Below are 24136 nucleotides of genomic sequence, written 5' to 3' on the forward strand. Positions count from 1 at the left end.
GTGTGTGTGTGTTGTGTGTGTGTGTGTGTGTGTGTGTGTGTGTGTGTGTGTTGTGTGTGTGTGTGTGTGTGTGTGTGTGTGTGGGTGTGTGTGGGTGTGTGTGTGTGTGTGTGTGTGTGTGTGTGTGTGTGTGTGTGTGTGTGTGTGTGTGTGTGTGTGGCAAAACAGACGAACATGAGACAGGTCAGTGCTCATCATATGAAGAGTGTGGCCTGCAGTCCTGTTGGCCATGCCTCTGTAACCGAGATAATAGAGACCAACCCCCCTGTGAGGAGCCATAAACAGCCCACACAAACATTACCAACCATATGATATTCACACCTTTTGACTACTAAGCCATTCAAAACAAGTTCACTACAGCCACTGGTTTTAAAGTTATCTGCTGAACATTGACACTGTTGTGTATCATCCCAACGTGATGTTGTGCTCACTTATTCTCATATTACATTGCATTGCATTTAGCTGACGCTTTTATCCAAAGCGACTTACAATAAATGCATTCAACCAAGAAGATACAAATTTGAAGAAAACAGAATCATATAAGTACATCAGGTTTCATAGAGCTAAAACATTTCAAGTGCTACTCAACTGGCTTTAGATAAGCCAGTCCTTTACTATATAAGTGCTTTGTTGGTAATTGTATTGCTTGAAGTGGAGTCGAAAGAGATGAGTTTTCAGTCTGCGCCGGAAGATGTGCAAGCTATCTGCTGTCCTGATTTCAATGGGGAGCTCAGTCCACCATTTTGGAGCCAGGATAGCAAACCCACGTGTTTTTGCTGATAGGAACTTGGATCCCCCTCGCAGTGCGGGTGCAGCGAGCCGTTTGGCTGATGCAGAATGGAGTGCACGTGCTAGGGTGTACAGTTTAACCATGTCCTGGATGTAGGAAGGGCCAGATCCATTCGCAGCATGGTACGCTAGTACCAGTGTCTTGAAGTGGATTCCAGCAGTTACTGGAAGCCAGTGAAGGGAGCGGAGGAGCGGCGTGGTGTGGGAAAATGTTGGAAGGTGGAAGACCAGACGAGCTGCTGCATTCTGGATGAGCTGCAGAGGTCGGATGGCACATGTAGGTAGACCAGCCAGGAGGGAGTTGCAGTAGTCTAGGCGCGTCATAGACAGTAAAGTCAATTATTATATACATTTGAACCAGGTCAAAGGGCGCAAAGAGTGGGATGTCAAGTAGACATGTACAATTATTGTTATAGATTAAAACACAGCAATTTAAACTGATAGAACATTATAGATTGTAGTTTTAGAGGGGGTAACTCTAAGCGTTATTAATGACATGACATCGTTCTTGTGACAGATTTGTGCTTTCTTGTGATACTATACATGAAGCCTGTTGATTTGGTGCAGTGTAATCAAGTGCGATCAATTTCCGCATGGTTCCTCAAACAGGTGCTCTGTATAATTTGCTTTTCTAAGCAATATAATGTAAGTCTTTACAAATTGTAGTGGAGAAATTCAGAGCTTGGTTAAGTCAGTCCACTGAGAGTTCTACTCTCCCATCTGGAGAGGAAATATTGAAGAACGCTTCAACCTTAAAATATAACCTCAATTAATAAAAGCAATGTTATGTTGTGTAAGTTAGTTGCATTGAAACCACAGTGGGAGTTTTCTGTGTGATTTGTATGTTGTGATTTTTTTAAATGTGGCTCTAAATCTGGTCAATGTCAGAAACACACAACCTTAATCCTCTCTCAATAACAACACGTTTTAACCCTTTACTTTCCATAAGGCAAATGCAATGAAACAGCTGATTTCTTCATTATATGCCACATATAAATTGCCAAAACCTGTATTATGTTCATCATAAAGAAGTCCTTTTGGCAACATCACAAGTGACCACACTGACCAAAGCAAATGTAAGCTGGTGGTCATAGCTAGCCCGGTTTTCTGCCCAACACTGGGCACACTTCTAAGCACACTCACTCCTCTGTGTGAAGCTCCATCCATCACAAGGCCAAGAAAGGACAGAAGACCATGGGAAATGAAGCATGGCTAATTCTATTAGCGTGGGGACACAAACAATCTGTGGGGAATCAAAGGAGAAGGAAACATAATCCCGGTGGACCCACTTCCTGCTGCATGAGCTGTAGCAGTTCACCCTGATAAAGCACAAAGTTAAATTCCTGCACGCTAGCTTTGCAACCCAGACACTCTGTGCCTAATGCCTGTAGATGGTTCAATAAAGTGAAGTTCAACTTTTCCGTATTTACTGACTGTCACATTGGAATCTATCTGTCTCCCCAATCAGCCTTTCTTTCTCTCTGCTTTTCGGCTGTGCACTGACTCAGTCTACGGGGAAAGGTAGCGCACAAAGCTCTCTCATGAGGGACCCTTATGGGACAAAGCTGGCTTTCTGGGCTTTCTGCATATATGCATGCCATGCAGACAATGGGGTCTTTATTAGAGTAGCCAGTATTTGTGAGCCGGAGCGGCAGGGATGAGGGATGAAATTCGGGAAAGCTGTGACTGACACTTAGTAAAGTGTAGTACAAAGTATAGTGTGTGGTGTGTGTGTGTGTGTGTGTTGTGTGTGTGTGTGTGTGTGTGTGTGTGTGTGTGTGTGTGTGTGTGTGTGTGTGTGTGTGTGTGTGTGTGTGTGTGTGGGTGTGGTGTGTGTGTGTGTGTGTGTGTGTGTGGTGTGTGTGTGTGTGTGTGTGTGTGTGTTGTGTGTGTGTGTGTGTGTGTGTGTGTGTGTGTGTGTTGTGTAGTGTGTGTGTGTGTGTTTGTGCATGCCTGTGCTTGTGTGTCACAGAGGTGTAAAGTGGATGCCTCTTACCCTTACTTCTTCAGTCAACTAATCAATCTTTGCCCATCCTAAGCTTGTCCCCTGAGACAGTTTCCTTATGCCATATGGTGTCACACAGTGGATACATGAGAAACATATGAGCCAGTCAGACTCTCCCGCCTCCTTTCCTTTTTCATCTGCATACAAAACAGTCAAAACAACATGCTGTGGCCTGTAGCTGCAATCAAAAAACTGCTTTAAACAAGCCCTGTATCACAGTGTATCGCTCTGCACCTGACTAACTTTACAATACTGAAATCAGGCCTATACACTGAGTGTCTCTCTCTCTCTCTCTCTCTCTCTCTCTCTCTCTCTCTCTCTCTCTCTCTCTCTCTCTCTCTCTGTGTGTGTGTGTGTGTGTGTGTGTGTGCGCACGTGCGTGCGTGCGTGCGTGTGTGCGTGCGCGCGCGCGGTGTGTGTGTGTGTGTGTGTGTGTGTGTGTGTGTGTGTGTGTGTGTGTGTGTGTGTGTGTTGAGGGGGCTCTGCGACTCAATCATGCGTGAAGAGGATTTTTTGTTCTATAGGAGCTGCACACTTGCATACTGTACTTGCATTCTAATGACACCATGTGCATAATCATACAAACCAGTATGCACAGATGAGCATGTACATGCACACACACACACACACACACACACACACACACACACACACACACACACACACACACACACCACTGAGTGCCAGTGTTTCTGTTCTCATTCTGAAAGAAATAAGGGGGAACACTATGAGAGATATGCCTAACTTGTAGAAAATACAGTATAATGTATGTGTGTGTTGTTGCAGCGCATCATGCCTACTGTTGTCAGTGTGTAATAGGCTTCGGATGTAGACTTCTCGTCACTAAGGGGGTTTTGGATGTGCTATATCTCTAACACTGAACCATGCAGCCAAGGCCAGGATTTTCATGTTTATGCTCTTATTATCCTCTGACTTTATGGAGTGTGATTCTGTGTTGAAAACATTGATGGAGCTTGCATAAAATAAAAAAGGATGTTCAATTCTGCCTTTTTTCTCTCAATATATATATTGAGTCAGGATGGATGGGTGTAAATGGATTCTGTATGTCATCCTGCACCTCAAACACACATGTTAAACATTCAACTGGGATCATCTCTCTCCCTCTCTCTCTCTTCAGTGAAAAAGAGTTGTTGTTCTGAGTGGTAAACATGTGCTAACACGTGGGGGGGGGGGGGGGGGGTGAATGGCTAAGTTTGTCTTTTTATCCAATAAAATGGTCTCCTTGCCAGATCGATTGTTGTTGCTAGGAGACTGAAGCATCCTTTGGCAAGGGGCTACAGCTCTCCACGTCTGTTGTTTCTCTCTTGCTCGCTCTCACTCACATGCACGCGCTCTCTCACTCACACACACATCCACGGAGCTGGCGCGCAGAGCAGTGGCGCCCATCCTCTCTCACAGTGCGACTCCTCCGAGGGATCAGGAGTAGACTAAGTCAAACTTCCAGCGGCTGAAGATTTGTGCTCAACCTTTGCAGGACCCAACTTGTCAAGGTAGGTCAAATATAACATATTCCTTTGTGGTGGTCAAATGTGTTGCAGTGTTAGATTTCGTGTTAGACGACAGAGTGCAGAAAAAAATTGTCAGTCCGGGACCGTTCGTCAGCCAATCCTACGGTGGGGAACAATTTGCTTTGAACTTTGCGCAGGATTTAAATACCCAGTTGCACTGCATAAATGTGGTTCCTGTGTATTTATTTTTAATAAGATGCCTATACAGATCGCGGGTTGTGATAAAGAAAAAATCCCCAGAAGCCAATCTCTGGAGCAGATGCATGATAAAGATACAGAAGGTGAAACAAAGAGTATCTGCAGTTGCGTATTTTACCCCGCGTGGAGAAGTTATTTGGGTTCAGACAGACCGCACCAGGCATGTCCCGCGGCTTGAAGCTTTCTGGGGAAAAGATGGGCGTGTAGTGCGTCTCTGGAAACAGGCATACAGGTGGGTCTGGTAACCGTTTGTGGTGTATCAGAGGAATGATGCTGAACAACCATAACACACCTTCCGACAGAGGAGAGGCGCGTGGACCTTTGATAAAGGTACAGCAGGACCAACACGTCTACATCCACACTACGTAGCCTACACAGACTTTAGACACCGACTCTTGTTGATGCATCAGCAGTTTCATATTGTTCTTCTTAGACTTTGAGGCGCATTAGAACTTCTCTCCTCTCCAAAATTGTTTTATATTTCACTCATACTCCAAATTACATATTTTAATTCTAATTACCAGTGAGAAATCCAGGCCTGTTGGCAGTCTTAATAACATTAAACACCTTAAATTGTTTAGTGTTCAAATATTCCGTCGTATTGAAAGAATATATATAGGCTAGTCAGATATATTTATCCTTGACACCTTTCCTTGGTGATCACATTGGCATGGATTATGCACACTTCAGATGGTGGTAAGACACCATATTTCGTGCACCCACGATGAATTCATTCATGTGATGATCAGCCAATAAATAACTTTGTGTTAATGCACCTTGTAACTGTCCTAAATCAAATAATAAAACTTTGCTGAAATGGCACACAGCCGACAAGGATAACTTTATGTTGCTCTTTTATCAGTGTCAAACATTTGTATTGAAAACTATTACTAGTTAAATGTAACACAGATTTACAAAATCATGCATGGTGCAAGTTTCTGTTGTGGTAATTGCTTTACTATAGTTGAAAAGGAATAGCAATATCAACATCAAAAGATAGGCTTGCTACAGTAAAGAAGTAATGATCATTTTAAATTGCCTCTTATTCTTTATATGCTCTATTAGACAGGAGTGAAAGGACAAACATTTACTCAGAGAAGGGATGGGCAGTGCCTCTACCGCTAGATATCTGAGGGGCTTGGTCCCATTGCAGGTATATAAATAATGATAAAAGTAATAATGATAATAATTATAAATATTTTGTGCAGGCAGTGAGAAATCAAGCATTAATTGATTGCGGTATTTGTATTATTTCTCTATTCTTTAGGGATTGAGGTTCAACAAAAGCAAATCTCTGGAATATGTTTTGCTGCTTCTGACTTTACCGATACGTTACATTGTGTTTGTATTTTGAGATTCATGTGTTTTTGCCCAAGAGTGTGTGTCACCTGTTGCGGTATAAAGCGTTATTTCATAAATGTGTTCATTCACACATGTACAGGTTAAACATTGATGAGTGTCTGTGAGTTGTGTGCAGGGTCAAACACTAGGAGGGGGTCTGCAGTTGGTGTCCTTGTTAAACCTTAAAGACATTTCATGCATCTTTATGAATGTGTTTGTTTTTGCAAGTGTGTTTGGGCAATGTGCATCTTTGTGTAATTCAGGGGAACATTTTTTCCTTTTGTGTGTAAAACTGTATAAATGGCCTTGTAGCTTCCATACAGCACAGCTCACTGGACAGTATATCGTTAGCAGTGTAGCTCTATGCATAGAAAAAGGAAGCCCCTGCATTGTTGATGTCCTCTAGGTGTTTTGTAAATGTGAATTTGCAAACAAGTTATTTGTACATGTAAGTGTGTGAGGTGTCAGATTGTTTGGGTTAGTGAGAATGGCAGGTTTGTTGTTTTCCTGAGGGGTTTTCTGTGATTGGTCAGGTTAGTAATGCCTTTAATAAAAACAGAATCTGGTGACCTTTTACCGACGTCACATAGACTTAGTTCAATGATGTCTTACAGCCCAAATTGTAATCCTGAGCATAGAGTTGAAATTAAGAATGAGAAATAAGGGTCTGGAGTAATGTGGTAAAGAAAGCGCCAATAAAAGGTCATACATTTCAAGGAAGCTTTTTGGACGACACCTGCAGCATGATTTACTTCTCTGCTCCATATGTGGCTTGTCAGGATCTGTAACGTATAGAGACACCTGATAATGTACATTAATAAGGACTGAGATGGAGGTGTGTTTAATCATTTGACTGTCACTACTGGAAAACATTTTAACAAACTCATATTCTTGACCAGAGCCATGCTGCATGAAGGACAAATGTTTTTACTGTTTAAGCTTGCAAGAGATGTGTAATATCTCCCTTTTTTTGGAATGAAATACAATATCATCCAGATAAAACATTTGATGGATCTGTAAAGTCCAAATTGATCACACAGCAAATTGTAACCTGATGATGACAACGCTGTCAAAGCTTCTTCCCCCATACGTAAATACGTTTGTTTTTATTGTACAAACTAAAAGCACAATTTTAGAGTTTGTGTTTGTAGAAATATGTGATACGGTATATTTTCAATATATTTTGGGGTATTTTAACATACTTTAATGCAAAGTTTTAGTGTGGCTGCAGCTCAATGTGCTGTCAGAAAGTCTGAAGTGTATTTAAACAAAATCATGCTACCTTAAAATGCTTGAGTCTACTGATAAGCACACTAGTAGAATATAAAAAAATCTCCTGACCGTGTACAGAAACGTTTACGTACTGTAGAGCCACTGAAGTTTTGATTAATAGAGGCTTTAATCTGTTCTTCACGAGTAAAACCTCTGCAAAACTGAGCTTGAATATAAACGGGTGAATATACTTTTGATAGATTATGACCAAAATATGATGTAAAGAATATTAGTGATGTAACAGATACACATATGTTCTGCGTTGTAGATGTTTTGCAAGAACATTTTGTAAATATGTGCAAACATTTAATCAATCAATCAATCAATCAATGTTTATTTATATAGCCCAATATCACAAATGTTACATTTGTCTCAGTGGTCTTCACAGTTTGTACAGAATATCAGTATGACAATACGACACCCTCTGTCCTTAGACCCTCACATCGTACAAGGAAAATCTTCCGGAGAAAACCCACAGTTTAAAGGGAAAAATGGGAGAAACCTCAGGGAGAGCAACAGAGGAGGGATCCCTCTCCCAGGACGGACAGACGTGCAATAGATGCCGTGTACGGTAAATTGAAAAGATCATACATTTGCAACATAGGTAGTCCAAATGTTTGGAAATGCATGTGTGTATAATAGGAAGATGAATCCACGAGGATATCCATCCAGGACTTATGAACCAGGACCACAGCCAAAACTCAAGATCCAGGGCTCGCGATCCAGGACACAGGACCACAGGATCATCCATGACTCCGGATCCCAGCGTATATAGACACCAAAAAGAAAGAAATTTGGAGAAGCTGGGTTAATCGGAACATGAGAGTACACAGGTATAGACAGAGAGAAGGAAGAAGTAAGATGTCCCCCGACAAACTAAGCCTATATCAGCAAAACTAGGGGCTGAATCTAATCAGCCCTAACTATAAGCTTTATCAAAAAGGAAGGTCTTAAGCGCACTCTTACAAACGGATAGGGTGTCTGCCGCCCGAACACAAACTGGAAGCTGATTCCACAAATGTGGAGCTTGATAAGAAAAGGCTCTGGCTCCCATTGTACTTTTAGAGACTCTAGGAACAACCAACAACCCTGCATTCTTGGAACGCAATGCCCTAGTAGGACAGTAGGGTATAATGAGTTCTTTAAGGTAAGATGGCACCTGCCCATTAAGGGCTTTGTAGGCGAGAAAAATAATTTTAAATTCTATCCTGTGTTCTATAGGGAGCCAGTGTAAGGCAGCCAGAACAGGAGTAATGTGGTCCCTTTTCCTAACTCTGGTTAGTACACGAGCCGCAGCATTTTGAATCAGCTGAAGCGACTTGACTGACTTCTTGGTACACCCTGATAATAAAGAGTTACAATAATCCAGCCTTGAAGTAACAAATGCATGGACTAGTTTCTCTGCATCGTTTTGAGGCAAGATATGCCTGATTTTTGCAATGTTACGTAGATGGAAGTAGGCGGTCCTTGAAATTGATTTTATGTGGGCGTTAAAGGATAAATCCTGATCAAATATAACACCAAGATTCCTTACAGTCTCACTGGAGGCAAAATGAATGCCATCCATAGTTAGTATATCTTTAGATAATTTGTTTCGTAGATTCTTTGGGCCAAGTACAATAACTTCAGTTTTGGTCGTGTTTAACATCAAAAAGTTTAAGGTCATCCACATTTTTAAGTCCTTAAGGCAGTCTTGAATTTTATTTAGATGATTCATTTCATCAGGCTTGATTGATAAATATAGTTGAGTACAGTGACGTGCGGTGAGGTTCATGGCTGGTGAGGCACTGACTTTTTCAGAGTCAGATTTACAAATATTATATTCTGACCTTAATCGAAATATTCTGTTATTTTCAAAAGCTTTTTTGGTCTGATGTTTCGATTCATTTTAAACAGACCGTTAAACAAAAGGATACCCAAAATCTAAATATTGGATTGTTCTTTCTTAGTAAGATCCCATTTTCATTACCAATGTGGTCTTACCTTGACTTGAAGATGAAGTCCATGCTATCCTTCTGGACAACTATCTCTATTACTTTTTTGTAAAAGTCCTTCTTATCTTCCTCTCGTTTCAAAAGTCTAGTTTGTTGTTTGCATCTACGGTCTACCGTCTCTGCGTAGAATAACAGTAGCAACAAGGACCTGTGGGTTCACGTGCGCCCCCTTCAGTGCGGCAGAGGTTATGGCTGCCTCCCCTGGTGCTTTTTTCATTGCCGTTGTACGGCGAGCCTAAATATCATATATACGTGAAATAAGTTATTTAGAGACTATGGATGGCGAGGATAAATGTAATAAAGGGATCTACAAACATTACATTGGTGACATACAGTGAGATGGTGCAGGCATGCGCTTAGGGCCCGCTTTCCAGACAGTTTATGTGAGGTGACGCATTTTGAGGTGAGGCAGAGCTCATCTGTGCCTCACCTTACCACACAATAACTGGCTTGAGCGCGCTCACAAAATAAGTGCCCGCGCTAAATTAGTGCCCGCGCTCCAGCAAGTTACTGTGGGCTTACGTGAGGCAGAGCTCGTCCCTGCCTCACTTCTCATCGCTACCCGCAGTTGTAGCGGAGCTCGGCAAATTAGCTGATTTTGACTATAAAAAGCGATTGGAATCATACAGAAATCACATTTATAACACATATCAGTGGAGACATTTTATTATTATTATTACTATTTAGTTTTTCTTTAGTTGTTTTTCCGTTACATTGTAGTATGGCCAGTCTATGAGTATGACAGGTGAGGCTCTGCCTCCCCTGCCTCCCCTGACTGCACGTCGCTGGTTGAGTATCATCCGCATAACAATGAAAATGTACAGAATGATTCCTTATAATATTGCCTAACGGAAGCATATATAGTGTGAACAAAATAGGTCCGAGCACTGAGCCCTGTGGCACTCCATGGCTAACTTTGGTTTGCGTGGAAGATTCATCGTTGACACTCACAAACTGAGAGCGTTCAGATAGATAGGACCTAAACCAGCCTAAAGCAGTTCCCTGTATGCCAACTAAGTGCTCTAGTCTTTGCAATAAGATATCATGGTCGATAGTATCAAATGCAGCACTGAGATCGAGCAAAACAAGAATAGAGTCCCTTGTCTGAGGCTATTAGAATGTCATTTGTGACTTTAACCAGAGCTGTCTCTGTGCTATGATGTGTTCTAAAGCCAGACTGAAAATCTTCAAATAAATAATTGTTTTTTAAGTAATCACACAACTGTTTTGCGACTGCTTTCTCAAGAATTTTTGAGAGGAACGGAAGATTAGAAATAGGTCTATAGTTGGCTAAAACCTCTGGATCGAGGTTGTGCTTTTTAAGAAGCGGTTTCATCACTGCTACATTGTGGAACATAGCCTGATAATAAAGACATATTCATAATATTTAATAAAGAAGTGCTAATTAATCAACAGCTTAGTTGGAATTGGGTCTAACATACACGTTGATGGTTTAGAAGAGAGAATCATTGAATTTAATTGTTCAAGGTTTATGGCTGAAAAGCATTCTAGTTTACTATCTAGTGTAATATTAGAACTTACGTTTCCCGGGAGCTGTTGATAACACTATACTGGTCAAAGGCAAGAGGTCGTTAATTTTGTTTCTAAGAGTAACAATTTTATCGTTAAAAATGCACATACAATTATTACTACTGAGTGCTATGGGAATATAAGGCTCAATCGAGCTATGGCTCTCTGTCAGCCTGGCTACAGTGCTGAAAAGAAATCTTGCATTATTCTTATTCTCATCTATTAATGAAGAGTAGTAGGCTGCTCTCGCTTTACGCAGTGCTTTCTTATATTCATTGAGAGTAATATGCCAAATTAAACGAGATTCTTCAAGTTTAGTGGAACGCCATATCCTTTCAAGTTGTCTCGACTTTTGCTTTATTCTTATTTCTATGTTGTTTTATTTTCTTCTTTTTCAAAGGAGCAACAGAGTCTAATTTTATTCGCAGCGCATCTGTAGCACTATCAACAACATGATCAATTTGGGGTGGTGTACATTTTGTATAAGTTTCCTCCCCTACATGCAGACATGCTATCGAGTTAAGTATTGGTGGAATGTCTTCCTTAAATTTGGCTATAGCACTAACAGATAGGTCTCTGCTGCAGGAGCTTTTGACTAATGATTTGTAGTCTAGTACTCTAAAAGTTACTAAAAAATGGTCGGATAAAGCAGGATTATGCGGTTCGACTAATAGTTTTAACAACATTTTGGAATTACAATTGGTGGTTGTGTGCCCTATTTGACATTAATAATACATTTGATGAGTATTGAGTGTATTCTAACTGTTTGTTTGAACACTTTTGAAGCTCTACAGGTGTTTCAGAGAACGGCATATACAAGCTTTTTGATGGTGCTGTCCATGGTGCTGAATTCATTTTTAAGAGACATGAATGATTGAAGTCTTTGTTAAGTGTTTATTCACATTAGAATAGCAATAATACATTGAATTAACATGACATGAAACACAATGCTTACACACTGTCAATAGACAATAGTCACACTGAATACATTATACAAATTACAGTTTTTTTCGATTGCTAACACACATTTTTCTTTAATTGCTCAGTTTCTCAGAACACTATTCACAAAACCACACACCCAAAGTGCAAAACTCCTCATTTCTCCTGCTAAGTGAAGAACTGCACTCAAAACTACATAAACACTTACCAAATGCAAACTTTTGCACCAAATATAACACGCTTCATTCATAACACTAGATTGTTTGACCACCCAGCTATACACTGCTGAGCATAATCTAAAGCACGTTCATCTGTTATGGGATATGCTCTGTACATACAGTAGAGGTTTCTGCAGAGAAAGATTGCTTGAGTTTACAGAAATACAGTAAAGGAAGAAATACAAATGAGTTGTTGAAAAAAAAAATCACATTTTATTCAAAAATAACATTGTGCAACATGCATCTCAGCACATAGCTACTATGCTTCGGATCTCTCTAAGTGTGATGCATTGTTTGCCAAAACCCAGTTTGTAACTGCTGCTTCCTGTGCCTCATTGAAAACCCTTAGCCTTCCACTTTGTTTCTCAGTCCTTCAGATAAACAACAAAGATATAGTGGTCGGTCAGTGTCTGTGTTGCATCAAAGTAAGTTTACCACAGTACATTGTGCAGGATTTGTGTACAGTTATCGTATGCAACATGCCAACAATTGAATTACAGTAATGCAGCAAATACGTTTCACACAACAGATATAAGCACTGATATATCATGAGTTATGCAGAGCTACAAACTGGTAACTAACCTGTTTTCAAGTCTAAGTGTCCGGATTACAGAGGCAACAGTAAATCGGCTTAGATTAGGCTGAGCCCTCTGTCCAGCCTCTCTCATCGTCAAACCATGGTTGATAACATTTAATTACATTAGACAGTATTCTTCTTTGTCCACGTCTTCTTCCTCCTCTCACTCTCACCCCACCTCTTCCTCCTCCTCTCACTCTCAGCCCAGCTCTTGCTCTTGCTTCCATGTTGGCTTCCATTGTTGCTGTAAGAAAGTACTCACCTGTGGTCTTTTTATAGTGCTAACATCCTGATTGATGAGCCAACAATTATGCCATCAGGTGTTTGGTCAGGTGGAACGTGTTTCTTGATTATTGGTCCATGTGTGTCAATTAATGTGTCTTACGTGGAGAAACGTGTGCAGTGGTTTGCAAAAAGTGCCATGTTGATTTGCAAATTGTGTGAAAAGCTGAAAACGTGTTTAGAGTTTTGGAGATTTGAGCCGATGTTTTGCTCTTTGAGTGTCGGTTAAAATAATTGTGCTTTATGTATAATTTTAGTGTGTTAGCAATCGAGAAAAACTGTAATGATGAATTGTCTTCTTTCTGTTTTCATGTGCTTATCAATTCTGCAGACCAGGGGATAAAACCATGGGATCTAATCTCAGTAGAGACTCCAAGAGGAGTCTTATACACTATTAAAACAGGTAGGTAACTTAAAAATGAATGTCTGCTTTCATGCAAACAACAACAGTACCACATTATAAACAAAAAGATATATATAACCATAACATGCTAAAAATAATAAAACAAATGCATACAGTGATGCAGTGGTGTATGCTGCTTGAAAAGTTAAGTCAGAGATGTGTTGTTGCTGTTGCTAACGGAATATATGTGTCATTACAGCTACTTAAATGTTTGCAAAATTAGTTCGAAGGGTACCTGAAGTTATGGCTTTTCAAGTTTTTGTATACAACAGTTGCTCCGCTCCACATGTTTCTTGCACTGTTATGCTCTACTGAGGAAACAGGGAAGAGTCTGGAAATCACTGCTGCTTCCCACAGCTCACCTCTCAACAGCAGTCACAACACATACTGAGCTGCACACACACACACACACACACACACACACACACACACACACACACACACACACACACACACACACACACACACACACACACACACACACACACACACAGCGTTTTCACCACACTCTGTGTTCACTGACATCCATCCTTTGCTAAATGTGCACACACACACACACACAAATACACACGCACACATATACACACACACAGGGAATGAGGCAGTGAAAGGGCAGTGGGATATACAGCTGTGATGGTGTGTCTCAGAGAGAGATCAGACTCTTTAATAAATGATGAGTTTGAGGAGGGAAGCAGTGTGTGTGTGTGTGTGTGTGTGTGTGTGTGTGTGTGTGTGTGTGTGTGTGTGTGTGTGGTGTGTGTGTGCTGCGCGTGTGTGTGTGTGTGTGTGTGTGTGTGTGTGTGTGTGTGTGTGTGTGTGTGTGTGTGTGTGTGTGTGTGTGTGTGTGTGTGTGTGTGTGTGTGTGTGTATGTGTGTGTGTGTGTGTGTGTGTCAGCGACGTGCAGTCAGGGGAGGCAGGGGAGGCAGAGCCTCACCTGTCATACTCATAGACTGGCCATACTCCAATGTAACGGAAAAACAACTAAAGAAAAACTAAATAGTAATAATAAAATGTCTCCACTGATCTGTGTTGTAAATGTGATTTCTGTATGATTCCAATCGCTTTTTATAGTCAAAATCAGCAAATTTGCCGAGCTCCGCTACAACTACGGGTAGCGATGAGGAGTGTAAGCCCACAGTAACTTGCTGGAGCGCGGGCACTAATTTAGCGCGGGCACTTATTTTGTGAGCGCGCTCAAGCCAGTTAGTAGGCTTGTTTGAGACAAGCAAGACCTGCGCAGACCTGCGCAGTTGCGATCAACGTCTTGCTAGTGCGTTGCATGATGGTTAGTCATTTTGTCCGACTTGCTCTGGAGGCCCGCCCACATGAGACTTTGAAATTTCGCGGGACAAAGACGCCCGCAGCCTTGAGAGCGAGGCGAGGCGAGTTGGCGCAATTGCTCTCCACGGGCTGCGGAAGCGAAATGCTTGATGGGAAACGGCTCGCTGGTATCTCGAGCTGAGCGCTCATTGGTGGTTTTTACCACGTGCTGGTGATGAAACTCTCCAATTGGCTGGCAAAATGTTGTTGTTGTTTTGTGTCAGTTTTACGTCGCCACTTCCATTCACATTTTTCATCATTGTTCCACAATATTTATCATCATGAAATGAATATCTATATATTTTATACTATACTTGCACTGCTTACCGTTTTCATACTTTATATATCTTAGCATATTCATACACACTGTTCATACTGCTCTCAGGCTGCTGTGTATATCTAGTGTATTCATAGCCCTCACTGTTTATTCATCATTCAATTCATTCTATATGTTATTCTGTAGATTGTGTACATTACTTTTCACTTTACTGCTTGTTGCACCTGGTTAGAAGCTAAACTGCATTTCGTTGTCTCAGTACCTGTAATATGTGCAATAACAATAAAGTTGAATCTAATCTGGAGCAGGAACAAATGTATTTACTTAGTACATATCTGACATTAACGATTAAACACATGTGTGCATTCTTTATAAATGCAAACCGAGTCAAGCCGACTCCGGAGGTGGCGGTATGCACCTTAAAGTTGTTTGCAATCCGCCAAAAAACCGAGAGAAGAAGAAGAAGAAGACGAAGCCGACTCCGAGCATGGACTCCGAGCTGTCCGACTTCAGGCGAGCTTTTTGAGACCTCCCCCGGCTGCGATCGGCTATTCTCGTCTACTTTCGAGGCGAGCCGCAACGCGTCTCAAACAAGCCTACTGTGTGGTGAGGTGAGGCACAGATGAGCTCTGCCTCACCTCAAAATGCGTCACCCCACAGAAACTGTCTGGAAAGCGGGCCCTAAGCGCATGCCTGCACCATCTCACTGTAGGTCACCAATGTAATGTTTGTAGATCCCTTTATTACATTTATCCTCGCCATCCATAGTCTCTAAATAACTTATTTCACGTATATGATATTTAGGCTCGCCGTACAACGGCAATGAAAAAAGCACCAGGGGAGGCAGCCATAACCTCTGCCGCACTGAAGGGGGCGCACGTGACCCCACAGGTCCTTGTTGCTACTGTTATTCTACGCAGAGACGGTAGACCAGACGCAAACAACAAACTAGACTTTTGAAACTAGAGGAAGATAAGGAGGACTTTTACAAAAAAAGTAATAGAGATTGTTGTCCTTGTCCAGAAGGATAGCATGGACTTCATCTTCAAGTCAAGGTAAGACCACATTGGTAATGAAAATTGGATCTTACTAAGAAAGAACAATCCAATATTTAGATTGTGGGTATCCTTTTGTTGAACGGTCTGTTTAGACCTGCGCAGACCTGCGCAATTGCGATCAACGTCTTGCTAGTGCGTTGCATGATGGTTAGTCATTTTGTCCGACTTGCTCTGGAGGCTCGCCTACATGAGACGTTGAAATCTCGCGGGACAAAGACGCCCGCAGCCTTGAGAGCGAGGCGCGGCGAGGCGGCGCAGTTCCTCTCCACGGGCTGCGGAAGCGAAATGCTTGATGGGAAACGACTCGCTGGTATCTCGAGCTGAGCGCTCATTGGTGGTTTTTTCCACGTGCTGGTGATGAACGCTCTTCCCACAACTGTAAAGGAAAGTAAAACTATACTTACCTTCAAAACCTCTCTTAAAGAGCACCTTCGGGGGAGAGCATTGCAAAACTGGCCCCGGTAATGGTACAAATCTCAACCTGTCGTACAATGGACAGCTTCCCCCCCCCCATCTATGTATACTCGCATTGTAGACTCTGTTACTAACTGTATATCTGTAGACTTGGTATGTCTTAAATGTCCGGTTAGGATGTATTAGAACGAAATCTAAAATGAAAATTGTAAATAAGCAATCTGTATGTAAAAAACCACTTGTATGTAAATTGTAAATAAGCCATCTGTATGTCAAATATGCCTTATATGTCTTATATGTCTTAAATGATATGATGAATTGGAAATGGGGGACCCTGATGTAAACAAGACGAAAGTATTTCTCTGGTCTGCATCCCCTTAACAATTGTATGTTTTGAGCTGTACTGTACTGTACCCAATATACAAGCTGTTAATAAACTTTTCAATCAATCAATCAATGAAACTCTCCATTTGGCTGGGCAAAAGTTTGTTGTTGTTTTGTGTCAGTTTTACGTCGCCACTTCCATTCACATTTTTCATCATTGTTCCACAATATTTATCATCATTAAATTAATATCCATATATTTTATACTATACTTGCATTGCTTACCGTTTTCATACTTTATATAGGCTATCTTAGCATATTCATACACTGTTCATACTGCTCTCAGGCTGCTGTGTATATCTAGTGTATTCATAGCCCTCACTGTTTATTCATCATTCAATTCATTCTATATTTTATTCTGTAGATTGTGTACATTACTTTTCACTTTACTGCTTGTTGCACCTGGTTAGAAGCTAAACTGCATTTCGTTGTCTCAGTACCTGTAATATGTGCAATAACAATAAAGTTGAATCTAATCTTGAGCAGGAACAAATGTATTTACTTAGTACATATCTGACATTAACGATTAAACACATGTGTGCATTCTTTATAAATGCAAACCGAGTCAAGCCGACTCCGGAGGCAGCAGTATGCACCTTCAAGCTGTTTGCAATCCGCCAAAAAACCGAGAGAAGAAGAAGAAGAAGAAGACGAAGCCGACTCCGAGCTGTCCGACTTCAGGCAAGCTTTTTGAGACCTCCCCCGGCTGCGATCGGCTATTCTCGTCTACTTTCGAGGCGAGCCGCAACGCGTCTCAAACAAGCCTAGTGCCTCACCAGCCATGAACCTCACCGCACGTCACTGGTGTGTGTGTGTGTGTGTGTGTGTGTGTGTGTGTGTGTGTGTGTGTGTGTGTGTGTGTGTGTGTGTGTGTGTGGTGTGTGTGTGTGTGTGTGTGTGTGTGTGTGTGTGTGTGTGTGTGTGTGTGTGTGTGTGTGTGTGTGTGTGTGTGTGTGTGTGTGTGTGTGTGTGTGTGTGTTGTCATGCAGTGGATGTTTTGCAAAGTACCAAAGTGCAGGTAACTCAGCATCTGACCCTATTTAAAGTTATACATTTTTTTTATTTAAAGTTGTTATGTTTAGTTTTTCATAACCGAAGACTGAGTGTGACAGTTGAGATCTGATATAGTTAATGTTACTAAATGTTGTGGGTTAGGGTTAGATGTGAGATGGATACAGTAGTAAAAAGTGAAGAAGTGGCTTACTGGTCATGCAGTGGATACTATGCAACGTACCAAAGTGCAGGGAAATCAGCAACTGACCATATTAAAAGTTATACGATTTTTATTTATTTTTAATCGTTATGTATAGTTATCCATGCTTTATCTGATGAGTGTGACAGATCTGATCTTATATAATTAATGTTAATGTTACAGCTCAGCAAAATCAATCAAGTCAAAGATGCAAATGTGAGTAAATGGTTCAAATGAATACCCATCACCAAAAACCCCTTTATTTCAGGCCATGTTTAAATACAACAGGTTGAGCTTGTTGTTCTGCAGTGGGAACTAAAGTTCTTCATCAGTCCAAAAATGTTGCCTGAACCAAAAAAATTGACCACCCAGAACAATAGTGGACTGATTTATACCATCATGATAGCACTGTCTGATTAGAGTTATGCCTGCTTAGATCCACTCCACTAACATATAATGTTAAACACACCTGGGAATTGCAGTAATAGACCTGCTTCATGTCTCTGGTCATTGGGTGGACCTCGAAAAACCTCTAGTTAGAACAATCAGTTTTCCAATTAGGACTCTTACAAATGTGGTGGACCACATTTTAATTCTGAACATAAGTGAGTAATCACTGCAGTCATTGTTTTTAACACATCACCACCACACTGAATTAACCCGTGTTAGATGTACTAATGACTGTAGTGTCTCTAACCAGGTGAGGTATACTGTGGTCAATACTCTATACCCCCTACCTGTCTTTAGCTACACTCTGTACACCTCATGTATCAGCACACGAGTGGGGTGTGAACATGAACTAAGTAGGTTGCAGCAGCCCCTGTGCCATGAAGAGTTTGACTAATGCTCCTTGATGACTCCCAGGGCCATTACATGACAGTTAAGTTGATCGATGCCATCAACAGAGAGGTAATTCTCAGTTTGACAGGCCCGCCGCTCTATACAGTGATGAAATGCAAATCTGATGAATGCCTTCACATGCCTACCCTGTTCTGTTTTTAGGCTGAGCAGCCATTTTTAATCAGGCCATATCAGATGAGCTGTATCACCCAATAAATGGGAAAAAACACTGTTGAGTCATTCAAGACAAAGAGTACGATCTGAAACTCATTGGGCAGCAACACGAGATACGTACATCTATGGCTGCAACTAACTATTATTTTCATTATACTTTATGTGACACATCCCATTCATTTGTATTTTGGTCAATAAAAATACAGAAAAACATAAGAGTAATTCCCGGAGCCCAAGGGAATGTCTTCAATTGCAGGTTTTGTCTGACAAATACTCAAAAATCACGAAAATGTATACATTACCAAAAACACAGAAAAGCTAAAATTCCATTCAAAAAAGACTGAAACGTGCAGTTGTTTTGCTTTTTTGCCTGAGAAAAACTAAAGCATGAAATAAAAAAAATAAAAAATTGTCATCTATCTTATTTCCATTTAATATCTTTCTGAAGTTCCAAAATACTTTTTGGAGGGCTCATTGTGGTTAAATGTATTATATAAAATGGTCAACAATGAGCACAAATCCCAGCGTAGACGCTGTATGGTGCTCATAGGTTGAAAGCTATTTTATTAAATCCTTCTGAGTACGACCTGCACAAGATATGTTAGTCTTTGTTTGCCATGAAGTACACCAAAGCGTGTATAGGTAAATCCAATTTCTATTGTGAATGTTCTGTATCTATCACCGCATGTGGACACCGCAGTTATTTTGTTATTCAGAGATCAATTATTGTGTGGGTAAAATCTGTTCAATTTGAGCTATCTGTAAGGTCCGGAAAAAACCATTTGTATGTTTCTTACATGATACAGCCTTTACCCTTTCAACCTAATGCAGGTCACGAAATGGACCGATTAATCGATACAGTAAAGGTTGGCTTTTGTTGTCTGACTGCGTAAAAGGAACAGTCCTGATACCAGATTATTGATTTTGATTGGTAATTGGCGCTAAAGGTGGTTTAATCCAAGTTAGCCATTGCAACCCCTATACAGAAAGTATATTAAAAATCAATGTTCAGTGAATGAACTGAATTTACTCAAAGTGGTGAGTTTTCTATTCCATGGGGATTGGTGTTCTTTATAAAGGATCAAGGGATATACATCAAGTCTGGCTGGCTGTTGGGCTGTTGTGTTTTCTGTCCTATTTATGGATCATCAGTCTTTCCTGCCTAAAACGTAGTTTGTAAATAATTAATGGTCACAACCCATTGCACCCGTTAGACTGTCAGAAGTCTTTGACATCATGCCTACAGACTGACACACACACACACACACACACACACGTGCATGTGCACCTAATTACTAAGTGAGAATGAAAATAAAAGTAACACTTTTCACACATTTCAGGAAAAGGGCAACACACTTCCTATCTCCTACACCTACAACAACACAGTCTCACTCCCTGATAGTCCAATAGCGACGCTTGGTCAGGGTCCTTTGGCGTGCAGTTGTGACGCGCCGAGTCTCCTTCAGCTTCATAAACGGACGCAAAGAGTTTTCAACTGATTGCAATATATTCCCATCGGCGGTGGTATTTGGCGCTCAGGGAAGCACCGCATCCGTCCATATCGGCGGCAGTTAAAGGCAATGTGAGCATCCATTCCCATTGGATAACGGAGGTTCTCATTCATAACACTCCGTTCGATGTCTCACTATGGGATGCGCCTCATCACGGAGCAAACAGAAGCATCAATCTCATTACTCCAATCCTGATTGGCTGGTGATCTTGACGTCAGCGTCAGGGAATCCACCCCCTATAAGTAGCTTGCGCTACGTCGCATGCGTCATTCAAACACCTCTTCTCGCTTCAGAGCACATCTCTATGGTAGCCGGGCTAGCTTAACAGTCCACAGACTGAACCCAAATCTAAATTTCGGTCGACGGGCGCTAGCCGGCTACTCTTTCTGCTTCGCAAGAAGACTGCTAATACTAACACACCAGTTAGTATTATAATCGACCTCGCCGTTTCTTTCCTCGGAAATTAAGGTAAGGTTTTGATTTTTTCAAGCTAGCAACATACCACTGTAGCGAGGACGTTTTTCTTTTCTCTTTCTCACGGAGGAGGAAAGGATTAAAGAATATTGACACACCAGTTAATATTCTTTGAGAAAAAAGACCTACACCGTCCTTTTTTCTCCGGATTAAGGACAGCTTGGTAACACTTTTTTCTCGACGACGTACCTGTTACGAGCGGGTCCTCTCCACGCCACGCGGCGAACAAGATGGACGCCTCTCTCCCTCACACCAGAGGAGTCAGGGACTCGGAGGCTCAACTCGGAGGCTCAACTCGGAGGCTCGACTCTGCGGCTGCGGGTTGAAGATATCAGGCACAGACTCACACCAGGTCTGCTCGTCCTGCCTCGGTCTGGAACACGCCCAGGAGGCTATTGACAACCCCGGCTCGTGCGGGCATTGTGCCCGTTTCACCATAAAGAGCCTCCGCCGACGGTTAGCATGCCAAGCTAGCTTGTCGGGACAGGACCCCCTCATGTCCACTGATTTGCCGGCTGGCAATCAAGACGCGGGGGCGTCCGTCGCAGAGATTGAGCCCCTCACTGTGTCGGTCTGGGGCTCATTAACAGCTGCGGAACCGGAATCCCGCGTCGTGTCAGGCCGGGACCCGGTGGCGGCAAGAGACGCGGGAACGGAGCCCCACGCTTTACCAAGCTGGGGCTCCCGGCTAGACCTCACCATGGTTTCGCCCGCGGAGGATGTCCTCGAATTGGATTACATGGAGGACGAAGAGGATGCCTCTGAGTTCCTCCTGTCTGATTCGGATGAGCAAGAAGACGATATCTTCATGTCATCGGCTCAAGCTGCAAAGCCGGGAGCGATGGCTGCTCTCCCGGGCGATAGCACACCAGCTTCGCCCTGTCTGAGCATGGACCTGCAGGCCGTGTGTCAGCGTGCCGCATCCAGACTAGACATCCCGTGGCCCAAAATGGCCAAGGAGACCTCCAGGTCCCATTACGAGGGGAAACATTTTCCCCAAGCAACGAGGACAAAGAGGCAACTCCTTCCGGTCTTCCCGGAGATGTTGGATGAGGTGTCGGTCTCGTGGAGAGACCGGCCCTTTAGCAACAAGGCCCCAATCCAGGGTGCCTCCTCCCTAGACTGTGACGGTATGGAGAGGCTCGGCCTGCTCCGCATACCGCCTATGGAACCGCTGGTGGCAGCCCACCTCCTACCAAGGATGGGCCCGTCACCAAGCAGGAACCCCACGCTGCCAGCGAAGGCGGACCGATTCCAGTCGACCATGACTGAACGGTCCTACAGAGCCGCAGCGTTGTCCGCCAGGGCTCTGAACGTTTCCTCGCTGCTAACCGCATACCAAGCGGAGCTCTGCGAGGATCTGTCGAGCAATCCTGGACCGGCCGTTCTGGACGAGATGGCCGCGGTCACAGACATTTGTCTCCGTGTCCAACGCTGCGCCGTCCAGGCCACGGGCAAGGCAATGGGGATCATGGTGGTGCAGGAAAGAGCTAGATGGCTCAACCTCACCAACCTCCCAGACCGGGAAAAGGAGGATGTGCTTGACATGCCCATCGTTCCCGAGGGGATTTTCGGCTCCGCTCTCGCCTCCATGCAGAGGAGATGCGAGTCGAAAAAGAAGGAGGACGAGGCCCTCCACATCTGCCTCCCTCGAAGGGTCCAGCCGCTGCCTTCACAGCGGCAGTCCTTCGTCCAAGCTGCCCCGAACCCTGCTCGGTTCAAAATACCTAAACAGCAGAGGTCGCAGCCCGCCCCGAGTCCCCAGCCCAGGCAGGAGACGAGGGCGAGTTGGCCTAGAAAATCTCCGGTTCCGGCTGCAGCCCAGGCGCAGCCAACCCAGAATTTCGGCCAGCAGTCGAGGAAGAAGAAGCGGGCGGCCTGACAGCCCCTCCTTCTCCCCTCTGTGACAGAGCTGGAAGTCCACGGTTCCCAAGCTCTAGATGTGCACCTTCAAGTTGTTTGCAATCCGCCAAATAACCGAGAGAAGAAGAAGAAGAAGACGAAGCCGACTCCGAGCTGTCCGACTTCAGGCGAGCTTTTTGAGACCTTCCCCGGCTGCGATCGGCTATTCTCGTCTACTTTCGAGGCGAGCCGCAACGCGTCTCAAACAAGCCTGTTCTCTTCAGATCATGCCTGCGGTTACTGGGGCTCATGACGTCAGCCATCCTGGTCGTACGACTGGGGCTGCTTCTCAGGTCGATTAAATGAAATCCTTGCTTCCCTCACTTGCGTCGTTTCCCTGCGTTTAGTCCCTCCCACCAGGGAAGCATGGAGGGACGCAAGGAAACCACGAGAAGCAGGGAAATGAGTTTTAAGAGCAATGGGACGTACTTTCCTCCGGAGCGTCACGTGAAGAGACGTCCGTTTGTGATGACGCTGCACAGCTGATCGTCTGACAGCAGCTCTGTCCCCGTTATTTCCACACACCCCCGCCTCTGTTAGCACACATTTACTGACACAAACATTTGTATCATCTGTTGTAGACCCCAATAAAGTAAAATAAGAACTAATTCTCAAAAAAGATAAATGCCATTCTTAAAATGTATAAACGAACAATAGTTTGATTAATATTGATTAGAGTGCACAATAGAAATAAAATAATTGAGAGAAGAAAAAGAGATATGTTATCTATCAAAACCCAGTTAGATTAACATTCATTGGATTGCACACTTTGTATGTTTGTGTGGATATGTAGCATATTAACATTTTAATAGCACTTAATGACTGACTGAATGGAAATGACAATAAATGAAAATGTAAAACGAAAAAAGCGATCATGAAAATGTTTCCAAAAAATGAATTAAATGATTTTTGACCACTTTGTTGTTCAGATATATCACATATTTGTAACTAAATGATACATGAATTGAAACAAAACACGGTATAAACTGAGGAGTGACTCCCGTGAGGTTCATGTATTTTCTTCACTCTGCTCTCATGTCAAGAAGCATCAGATCAGTGCATGCACTGCCTCGTCCAATCAGTGAGCGATACACAGTAAGGGGGCGGGGTGAGTATCTGAGGATTTCATCGGAGGATGGTCTGGTGGTTCCTCGGTTATCGCTCCTCCATGGAGGAGCTCCTCGATCCTCGGTCCTCCGGCAGAAATAAGAGCCATGGGACGGTACTCAAGATGGCGCAGGCAAATCAACTTCCGGTGAGACCGAGGACCGAGGAGCGAGGAAATTAAAATAGTCGACCTGAGAAGCAGCCAGGGACGCTTCTCAGGTCGACTATTACCATTACTCTCCGCGCGCCATGACGCTCGGGGTTTAGTTTTAGAGCGGCTACCCAGCGCTGAAACTCCCTCATGTGTGACGGAGCGTCCACACAGCAGCGTGCGTTGACGCTTGGAGGTGGGCGTATCTGAAGCTTGGGGATTTTTTGCGAGCAACACGACCAACAACCAATCAC

The 24136-nt window shown here is 43.0% G+C and overlaps 1 protein-coding gene across 2 annotated transcripts in view; it reads left to right on the top strand.

Moving 5' to 3' along the window:
• Window positions 1–4155: 4155 nt before the first annotated feature.
• The window catches only part of grm3 (glutamate receptor, metabotropic 3), a 57802-nt gene continuing 37821 nt past the window's right edge, over window positions 4156–24136 (top strand). The window contains exons 1-2 of one of the 2 annotated variants that reach the window (XM_034233599.1): window positions 4156–4305; window positions 13006–13077. The gene's annotated coding sequence lies outside the window, so the exon portion shown is untranslated. The remainder of the gene's footprint in view (window positions 4306–13005; window positions 13078–24136) is intronic. The other variant, XM_034233598.1, reaches the window with a different exon arrangement.

The sequence above is a fragment of the Gymnodraco acuticeps genome, unplaced genomic scaffold (assembly GCF_902827175.1).
Source record: "Gymnodraco acuticeps unplaced genomic scaffold, fGymAcu1.1, whole genome shotgun sequence".
Taxonomy (NCBI): Eukaryota; Metazoa; Chordata; class Actinopteri; order Perciformes; family Bathydraconidae; genus Gymnodraco; species Gymnodraco acuticeps.